This window comes from Oncorhynchus mykiss, unplaced genomic scaffold, assembly GCF_013265735.2.
Source record: "Oncorhynchus mykiss isolate Arlee unplaced genomic scaffold, USDA_OmykA_1.1 un_scaffold_403, whole genome shotgun sequence".
In the NCBI taxonomy this organism is placed as follows: Eukaryota; Metazoa; Chordata; class Actinopteri; order Salmoniformes; family Salmonidae; genus Oncorhynchus; species Oncorhynchus mykiss.
Window position 1 is genome coordinate 37,501 of NW_023493850.1, and position 7,500 is coordinate 45,000.

Genomic DNA, 7,500 nt, shown 5'->3' on the forward strand with positions numbered 1-7,500 from the left:
AAAGCTTACAGCACCTGGTATTCCCAGGCGGGTCTCCCATCCAAGTACTAACCAGGCCCGACCCTGCTTAGCTTCCGAGATCGGACGAGATCAGGCGTACTCAGGCCGGTGTGGCCGTAAGCGAAAGGCAATCTCAAAAAGTGGATGAAATTGCATATACTGTAGCCATAATTTGTAGCACAGATTGTTGGATGAAATACAAACTAACCTTGCTTACTTATTTCAAAGCGAGGGCACATATTTCAGCCTTGTGGGAAAAAACGGACAAAGAGTTGAAATTCCACAAGGCAGTGACAAAAAGCTTACAGCACCTGGTATTCCCAGGCGGTCTCCCATCCAAGTACTAACCAGGCCCGACCCTGCTTAGCTTCCGAGATCAGACGAGATCAGGCGTATTCAGGCCGGTGTGGCCGTAAGCGAGAAACTATCTCTTGGTGCACCATGTAAAGTCAAAGTGAGCCTGATTAACAGCTGTTGCATTTCCACCATTTAGATAAGCATCTTTGTGTCACTCAAAAAGTGGAAGAAATTGCATATACTGTAGCCATAATTTGTAGCACAGATTGTTGGATGAAATACAAACTAACCTTGCTTACTTATTTCAAAGCGAGGGCACATATTTCAGCCTTGTGGGAAAAAACGGACAAAGAGTTGAAATTCCACAAGGCAGTGACAAAAAGCTTACAGCACCTGGTATTCCCAGGCGGGTCTCCCATCCAAGTACTAACCAGGCCCGACCCTGCTTAGCTTCCGAGATCGGACGAGATCAGGCGTACTCAGGCCGGTGTGGCCGTAAGCGAAAGGCAATCTCAAAAAGTGGATGAAATTGCATATACTGTAGCCATAATTTGTAGCACAGATTGTTGGATGAAATACAAACTAACCTTGCTTACTTATTTCAAAGCGAGGGCACATATTTCAGCCTTGTGGGAAAAAACGGACAAAGAGTTGAAATTCCACAAGGCAGTGACAAAAAGCTTACAGCACCTGGTATTCCCAGGCGGGTCTCCCATCCAAGTACTAACCAGGCCCGACCCTGCTTAGCTTCCGAGATCGGACGAGATCAGGCGTACTCAGGCCGGTGTGGCCGTAAGTGAAAGGCAATCTCAAAAAGTGGATGAAATTGCATATACTGTAGCCATAATTTGTAGCACAGATTGTTGGATGAAATACAAACTAACCTTGCTTACTTATTTCAAAGCGAGGGCACATATTTCAGCCTTGTGGGAAAAAACGGACAAAGAGTTGAAATTCCACAAGGCAGTGACAAAAAGCTTACAGCACCTGGTATTCCCAGGCGGGTCTCCCATCCAAGTACTAACCAGGCCCGACCCTGCTTAGCTTCCGAGATCGGACGAGATCAGGCGTACTCAGGCCGGTGTGGCCGTAAGCGAAAGGCAATCTCAAAAAGTGGATGAAATTGCATATACTGTAGCCATAATTTGTAGCACAGATTGTTGGATGAAATACAAACTAACCTTGCTTACTTATTTCAAAGCGAGGGCACATATTTCAGCCTTGTGGGAAAAAACGGACAAAGAGTTGAAATTCCACAAGGCAGTGACAAAAAGCTTACAGCACCTGGTATTCCCAGGCGGGTCTCCCATCCAAGTACTAACCAGGCCCGACCCTGCTTAGCTTCCGAGATCGGACGAGATCAGGCGTACTCAGGCCGGTGTGGCCGTAAGCGAAAGGCAATCTCAAAAAGTGGATGAAATTGCATATACTGTAGCCATAATTTGTAGCACAGATTGTTGGATGAAATACAAACTAACCTTGCTTACTTATTTCAAAGCGAGGGCACATATTTCAGCCTTGTGGGAAAAAACGGACAAAGAGTTGAAATTCCACAAGGCAGTGACAAAAAGCTTACAGCACCTGGTATTCCCAGGCGGTCTCCCATCCAAGTACTAACCAGGCCCGACCCTGCTTAGCTTCCGAGATCGGACGAGATCAGGCGTACTCAGGCCGGTGTGGCCGTAAGCGAGAAACTATCTCTTGGTGCACCATGTAAAGTCAAAGTGAGCCTGATTAACAGCTGTTGCATTTCCACCATTTAGATAAGCATCTTTGTGTCACTCAAAAAGTGGAAGAAATTGCATATACTGTAGCCATAATTTGTAGCACAGATTGTTGGATGAAATACAAACTAACCTTGCTTACTTATTTCAAAGCGAGGGCACATATTTCAGCCTTGTGGGAAAAAACGGACAAAGAGTTGAAATTCCACAAGGCAGTGACAAAAAGCTTACAGCACCTGGTATTCCCAGGCGGGTCTCCCATCCAAGTACTAACCAGGCCCGACCCTGCTTAGCTTCCGAGATCGGACGAGATCAGGCGTACTCAGGCTGGTGTGGCCGTAAGCGAAAGGCAATCTCAAAAAGTGGATGAAATTGCATATACTGTAGCCATAATTTGTAGCACAGATTGTTGGATGAAATACAAACTAACCTTGCTTACTTATTTCAAAGCGAGGGCACATATTTCAGCCTTGTGGGAAAAAACGGACAAAGAGTTGAAATTCCACAAGGCAGTGACAAAAAGCTTACAGCACCTGGTATTCCCAGGCGGGTCTCCCATCCAAGTACTAACCAGGCCCGACCCTGCTTAGCTTCCGAGATCGGACGAGATCAGGCGTACTCAGGCCGGTGTGGCCGTAAGCGAAAGGCAATCTCAAAAAGTGGATGAAATTGCATATACTGTAGCCATAATTTGTAGCACAGATTGTTGGATGAAATACAAACTAACCTTGCTTACTTATTTCAAAGCGAGGGCACATATTTCAGCCTTGTGGGAAAAAACGGACAAAGAGTTGAAATTCCACAAGGCAGTGACAAAAAGCTTACAGCACCTGGTATTCCCAGGCGGGTCTCCCATCCAAGTACTAACCAGGCCCGACCCTGCTTAGCTTCCGAGATCGGACGAGATCAGGCGTACTCAGGCCGGTGTGGCCGTAAGCGAAAGGCAATCTCAAAAAGTGGATGAAATTGCATATACTGTAGCCATAATTTGTAGCACAGATTGTTGGATGAAATACAAACTAACCTTGCTTACTTATTTCAAAGCGAGGGCACATATTTCAGCCTTGTGGGAAAAAACGGACAAAGAGTTGAAATTCCACAAGGCAGTGACAAAAAGCTTACAGCACCTGGTATTCCCAGGCGGGTCTCCCATCCAAGTACTAACCAGGCCCGACCCTGCTTAGCTTCCGAGATCGGACGAGATCAGGCGTACTCAGGCCGGTGTGGCCGTAAGCGAAAGGCAATCTCAAAAAGTGGATGAAATTGCATATACTGTAGCCATAATTTGTAGCACAGATTGTTGGATGAAATACAAACTAACCTTGCTTACTTATTTCAAAGCGAGGGCACATATTTCAGCCTTGTGGGAAAAAACGGACAAAGAGTTGAAATTCCACAAGGCAGTGACAAAAAGCTTACAGCACCTGGTATTCCCAGGCGGTCTCCCATCCAAGTACTAACCAGGCCCGACCCTGCTTAGCTTCCGAGATCGGACGAGATCAGGCGTACTCGGGCCGGTGTGGCCGTAAGCGAAAGGCAATCTCAAAAAGTGGATGAAATTGCATATACTGTAGCCATAATTTGTAGCACAGATTGTTGGATGAAATACAAACTAACCTTGCTTACTTATTTCAAAGCGAGGGCACATATTTCAGCCTTGTGGGAAAAAACGGACAAAGAGTTGAAATTCCACAAGGCAGTGACAAAAAGCTTACAGCACCTGGTATTCCCAGGCGGTCTCCCATCCAAGTACTAACCAGGCCCGACCCTGCTTAGCTTCCGAGATCGGACAAGATCAGGCGTACTCAGGCCGGTGTGGCCGTAAGCGAAAGTCAATCTCAAAAAGTGGATGAAATTGCATATACTGTAGCCATAATTTGTAGCACAGATTGTTGGATGAAATACAAACTAACCTTGCTTACTTATTTCAAAGCGAGGGCACATATTTCAGCCTTGTGGGAAAAAACGGACAAAGAGTTGAAATTCCACAAGGCAGTGACAAAAAGCTTACAGCACCTGGTATTCCCAGGCGGGTCTCCCATCCAAGTACTAACCAGGCCCGACCCTGCTTAGCTTCCGAGATCGGACGAGATCAGGCGTACTCAGGCCGGTGTGGCCGTAAGCGAAAGGCAATCTCAAAAAGTGGATGAAATTGCATATACTGTAGCCATAATTTGTAGCACAGATTGTTGGATGAAATACAAACTAACCTTGCTTACTTATTTCAAAGCGAGGGCACATATTTCAGCCTTGTGGGAAAAAACGGACAAAGAGTTGAAATTCCACAAGGCAGTGACAAAAAGCTTACAGCACCTGGTATTCCCAGGCGGGTCTCCCATCCAAGTACTAACCAGGCCCGACCCTGCTTAGCTTCCGAGATCGGACGAGATCAGGCGTACTCAGGCCGGTGTGGCCGTAAGCGAAAGACAATCTCAAAAAGTGGATGAAATTGCATATACTGTAGCCATAATTTGTAGCACAGATTGTTGGATGAAATACAAACTAACCTTGCTTACTTATTTCAAAGCGAGGGCACATATTTCAGCCTTGTGGGAAAAAACGGACAAAGAGTTGAAATTCCACAAGGCAGTGACAAAAAGCTTACAGCACCTGGTATTCCCAGGCGGTCTCCCATCCAAGTACTAACCAGGCCCGACCCTGCTTAGCTTCCGAGATCGGACGAGATCAGGCGTACTCAGGCCGGTGTGGCCGTAAGCGAAAGGCAATCTCAAAAAGTGGATGAAATTGCATATACTGTAGCCATAATTTGTAGCACAGATTGTTGGATGAAATACAAACTAACCTTGCTTACTTATTTCAAAGCGAGGGCACATATTTCAGCCTTGTGGGAAAAAACGGACAAAGAGTTGAAATTCCACAAGGCAGTGACAAAAAGCTTATAGCACCTGGTATTCCCAGGCGGTCTCCCATCCAAGTACTAACCAGGCCCGACCCTGCTTAGCTTCCGAGATCGGACGAGATCAGGCGTACTCAGGCCGGTGTGGCCGTAAGCGAAAGGCAATCTCAAAAAGTGGATGAAATTGCATATACTGTAGCCATAATTTGTAGCACAGATTGTTGGATGAAATACAAACTAACCTTGCTTACTTATTTCAAAGCGAGGGCACATATTTCAGCCTTGTGGGAAAAAACGGACAAAGAGTTGAAATTCCACAAGGCAGTGACAAAAAGCTTACAGCACCTGGTATTCCCAGGCGGGTCTCCCATCCAAGTACTAACCAGGCCCGACCCTGCTTAGCTTCCGAGATCTGACGAGATCAGGCGTACTCAGGCCGGTGTGGCCGTAAGCGAAAGGCAATCTCAAAAAGTGGATGAAATTGCATATACTGTAGCCATAATTTGTAGCACAGATTGTTGGATGAAATACAAACTAACCTTGCTTACTTATTTCAAAGCGAGGGCACATATTTCAGCCTTGTGGGAAAAAACGGACAAAGAGTTGAAATTCCACAAGGCAGTGACAAAAAGCTTATAGCACCTGGTATTCCCAGGCGGTCTCCCATCCAAGTACTAACCAGGCCTGACCCTGCTTAGCTTCCGAGATCGGACGAGATCAGGCGTACTCAGGCCGGTGTGGCCGTAAGCGAGAAACTATCTCTTGGTGCACCATGTAAAGTCAAAGTGAGCCTGATTAACAGCTGTTGCATTTCCACCATTTAGATAAGCATCTTTGTGTCACTCAAAAAGTGGAAGAAATTGCATATACTGTAGCCATAATTTGTAGCACAGATTGTTGGATGAAATACAAACTAACCTTGCTTACTTATTTCAAAGCGAGGGCACATATTTCAGCCTTGTGGGAAAAAACGGACAAAGAGTTGAAATTCCACAAGGCAGTGACAAAAAGCTTACAGCACCTGGTATTCCCAGGCGGTCTCCCATCCAAGTACTAACCAGGCCCGACCCTGCTTAGCTTCCGAGATCGGACGAGATCAGGCGTACTCAGGCCGGTGTGGCCGTAAGCGAAAGGCAATCTCAAAAAGTGGATGAAATTGCATATACTGTAGCCATAATTTGTAGCACAGATTGTTGGATGAAATACAAACTAACCTTGCTTACTTATTTCAAAGCGAGGGCACATATTTCAGCCTTGTGGGAAAAAACGGACAAAGAGTTGAAATTCCACAAGGCAGTGACAAAAAGCTTATAGCACCTGGTATTCCCAGGCGGTCTCCCATCCAAGTACTAACCAGGCCCGACCCTGCTTAGCTTCCGAGATCGGACGAGATCAGGCGTACTCAGGCCGGTGTGGCCGTAAGCGAAAGGCAATCTCAAAAAGTGGATGAAATTGCATATACTGTAGCCATAATTTGTAGCACAGATTGTTGGATGAAATACAAACTAACCTTGCTTACTTATTTCAAAGCGAGGGCACATATTTCAGCCTTGTGGAAAAAACGGACAAAGAGTTGAAATTCCACAAGGCAGTGACAAAAAGCTTACAGCACCTGGTATTCCCAGGCGGGTCTCCCATCCAAGTACTAACCAGGCCCGACCCTGCTTAGCTTCCGAGATCTGACGAGATCAGGCGTACTCAGGCCGGTGTGGCCGTAAGCGAAAGGCAATCTCAAAAAGTGGATGAAATTGCATATACTGTAGCCATAATTTGTAGCACAGATTGTTGGATGAAATACAAACTAACCTTGCTTACTTATTTCAAAGCGAGGGCACATATTTCAGCCTTGTGGGAAAAAACGGACAAAGAGTTGAAATTCCACAAGGCAGTGACAAAAAGCTTATAGCACCTGGTATTCCCAGGCGGTCTCCCATCCAAGTACTAACCAGGCCTGACCCTGCTTAGCTTCCGAGATCGGACGAGATCAGGCGTACTCAGGCCGGTGTGGCCGTAAGCGAGAAACTATCTCTTGGTGCACCATGTAAAGTCAAAGTGAGCCTGATTAACAGCTGTTGCATTTCCACCATTTAGATAAGCATCTTTGTGTCACTCAAAAAGTGGAAGAAATTGCATATACTGTAGCCATAATTTGTAGCACAGATTGTTGGATGAAATACAAACTAACCTTGCTTACTTATTTCAAAGCGAGGGCACATATTTCAGCCTTGTGGGAAAAAACGGACAAAGAGTTGAAATTCCACAAGGCAGTGACAAAAAGCTTACAGCACCTGGTATTCCCAGGCGGTCTCCCATCCAAGTACTAACCAGGCCCGACCCTGCTTAGCTTCCGAGATCGGACGAGATCAGGCGTACTCAGGCCGGTGTGGCCGTAAGCGAAAGGCAATCTCAAAAAGTGGATGAAATTGCATATACTGTAGCCATAATTTGTAGCACAGATTGTTGGATGAAATACAAACTAACCTTGCTTACTTATTTCAAAGCGAGGGCACATATTTCAGCCTTGTGGGAAAAAACGGACAAAGAGTTGAAATTCCACAAGGCAGTGACAAAAAGCTTACAGCACCTGGTATTCCCAGGCGGTCTCCCATCCAAGTACTAACC

The 7,500-nt window shown here is 45.9% G+C and overlaps 22 non-coding genes and 3 pseudogenes across 22 annotated transcripts in view; all 25 read right to left on the bottom strand.

The window, feature by feature from the left end:
* Window positions 1-2: 2 nt before the first annotated feature.
* On the bottom strand, window positions 3-122 carry LOC118955439. Its single transcript, XR_005045303.1, has one exon. It is a non-coding gene; the product is annotated as a 5S ribosomal RNA (ribosomal RNA).
* A 177-nt stretch (window positions 123-299) lies between these two features.
* LOC118955298 lies at window positions 300-418 on the bottom strand. Its single transcript, XR_005045162.1, has one exon. It is a non-coding gene; the product is annotated as a 5S ribosomal RNA (ribosomal RNA).
* Window positions 419-678: 260 nt separating this feature from the next.
* LOC118955440 lies at window positions 679-798 on the bottom strand. The gene has a single exon (XR_005045304.1). It is a non-coding gene; the product is annotated as a 5S ribosomal RNA (ribosomal RNA).
* A 177-nt stretch (window positions 799-975) lies between these two features.
* Window positions 976-1,095, bottom strand: LOC118955488 (annotated as a pseudogene).
* A 177-nt stretch (window positions 1,096-1,272) lies between these two features.
* LOC118955441 lies at window positions 1,273-1,392 on the bottom strand. The gene has a single exon (XR_005045305.1). It is a non-coding gene; the product is annotated as a 5S ribosomal RNA (ribosomal RNA).
* A 177-nt stretch (window positions 1,393-1,569) lies between these two features.
* On the bottom strand, window positions 1,570-1,689 carry LOC118955442. The gene has a single exon (XR_005045306.1). It is a non-coding gene; the product is annotated as a 5S ribosomal RNA (ribosomal RNA).
* A 177-nt stretch (window positions 1,690-1,866) lies between these two features.
* On the bottom strand, window positions 1,867-1,985 carry LOC118955513. The gene has a single exon (XR_005045350.1). It is a non-coding gene; the product is annotated as a 5S ribosomal RNA (ribosomal RNA).
* A 260-nt stretch (window positions 1,986-2,245) lies between these two features.
* Window positions 2,246-2,365, bottom strand: LOC118955405. The gene has a single exon (XR_005045269.1). It is a non-coding gene; the product is annotated as a 5S ribosomal RNA (ribosomal RNA).
* Window positions 2,366-2,542: 177 nt separating this feature from the next.
* Window positions 2,543-2,662, bottom strand: LOC118955443. Its single transcript, XR_005045307.1, has one exon. It is a non-coding gene; the product is annotated as a 5S ribosomal RNA (ribosomal RNA).
* Window positions 2,663-2,839: 177 nt separating this feature from the next.
* LOC118955444 lies at window positions 2,840-2,959 on the bottom strand. The gene has a single exon (XR_005045308.1). It is a non-coding gene; the product is annotated as a 5S ribosomal RNA (ribosomal RNA).
* A 177-nt stretch (window positions 2,960-3,136) lies between these two features.
* LOC118955445 lies at window positions 3,137-3,256 on the bottom strand. Its single transcript, XR_005045309.1, has one exon. It is a non-coding gene; the product is annotated as a 5S ribosomal RNA (ribosomal RNA).
* Window positions 3,257-3,433: 177 nt separating this feature from the next.
* LOC118955383 lies at window positions 3,434-3,552 on the bottom strand. Its single transcript, XR_005045247.1, has one exon. It is a non-coding gene; the product is annotated as a 5S ribosomal RNA (ribosomal RNA).
* A 177-nt stretch (window positions 3,553-3,729) lies between these two features.
* LOC118955396 lies at window positions 3,730-3,848 on the bottom strand. The gene has a single exon (XR_005045260.1). It is a non-coding gene; the product is annotated as a 5S ribosomal RNA (ribosomal RNA).
* Window positions 3,849-4,025: 177 nt separating this feature from the next.
* Window positions 4,026-4,145, bottom strand: LOC118955446. The gene has a single exon (XR_005045310.1). It is a non-coding gene; the product is annotated as a 5S ribosomal RNA (ribosomal RNA).
* Window positions 4,146-4,322: 177 nt separating this feature from the next.
* On the bottom strand, window positions 4,323-4,442 carry LOC118955447. The gene has a single exon (XR_005045311.1). It is a non-coding gene; the product is annotated as a 5S ribosomal RNA (ribosomal RNA).
* Window positions 4,443-4,619: 177 nt separating this feature from the next.
* Window positions 4,620-4,738, bottom strand: LOC118955515. The gene has a single exon (XR_005045352.1). It is a non-coding gene; the product is annotated as a 5S ribosomal RNA (ribosomal RNA).
* A 177-nt stretch (window positions 4,739-4,915) lies between these two features.
* LOC118955389 lies at window positions 4,916-5,034 on the bottom strand. The gene has a single exon (XR_005045253.1). It is a non-coding gene; the product is annotated as a 5S ribosomal RNA (ribosomal RNA).
* A 177-nt stretch (window positions 5,035-5,211) lies between these two features.
* On the bottom strand, window positions 5,212-5,331 carry LOC118955467. The gene has a single exon (XR_005045331.1). It is a non-coding gene; the product is annotated as a 5S ribosomal RNA (ribosomal RNA).
* Window positions 5,332-5,508: 177 nt separating this feature from the next.
* Window positions 5,509-5,627, bottom strand: LOC118955485 (annotated as a pseudogene).
* Window positions 5,628-5,887: 260 nt separating this feature from the next.
* On the bottom strand, window positions 5,888-6,006 carry LOC118955516. The gene has a single exon (XR_005045353.1). It is a non-coding gene; the product is annotated as a 5S ribosomal RNA (ribosomal RNA).
* Window positions 6,007-6,183: 177 nt separating this feature from the next.
* LOC118955390 lies at window positions 6,184-6,302 on the bottom strand. Its single transcript, XR_005045254.1, has one exon. It is a non-coding gene; the product is annotated as a 5S ribosomal RNA (ribosomal RNA).
* Window positions 6,303-6,478: 176 nt separating this feature from the next.
* Window positions 6,479-6,598, bottom strand: LOC118955468. Its single transcript, XR_005045332.1, has one exon. It is a non-coding gene; the product is annotated as a 5S ribosomal RNA (ribosomal RNA).
* Window positions 6,599-6,775: 177 nt separating this feature from the next.
* LOC118955486 lies at window positions 6,776-6,894 on the bottom strand (annotated as a pseudogene).
* A 260-nt stretch (window positions 6,895-7,154) lies between these two features.
* On the bottom strand, window positions 7,155-7,273 carry LOC118955517. The gene has a single exon (XR_005045354.1). It is a non-coding gene; the product is annotated as a 5S ribosomal RNA (ribosomal RNA).
* A 177-nt stretch (window positions 7,274-7,450) lies between these two features.
* Window positions 7,451-7,500, bottom strand: part of LOC118955518 — a 119-nt gene continuing 69 nt past the window's right edge. The window contains exon 1 of the ribosomal RNA XR_005045355.1: window positions 7,451-7,500. This exon is cut by the window's right edge and continues 69 nt beyond it. This is a non-coding gene — a ribosomal RNA (5S ribosomal RNA).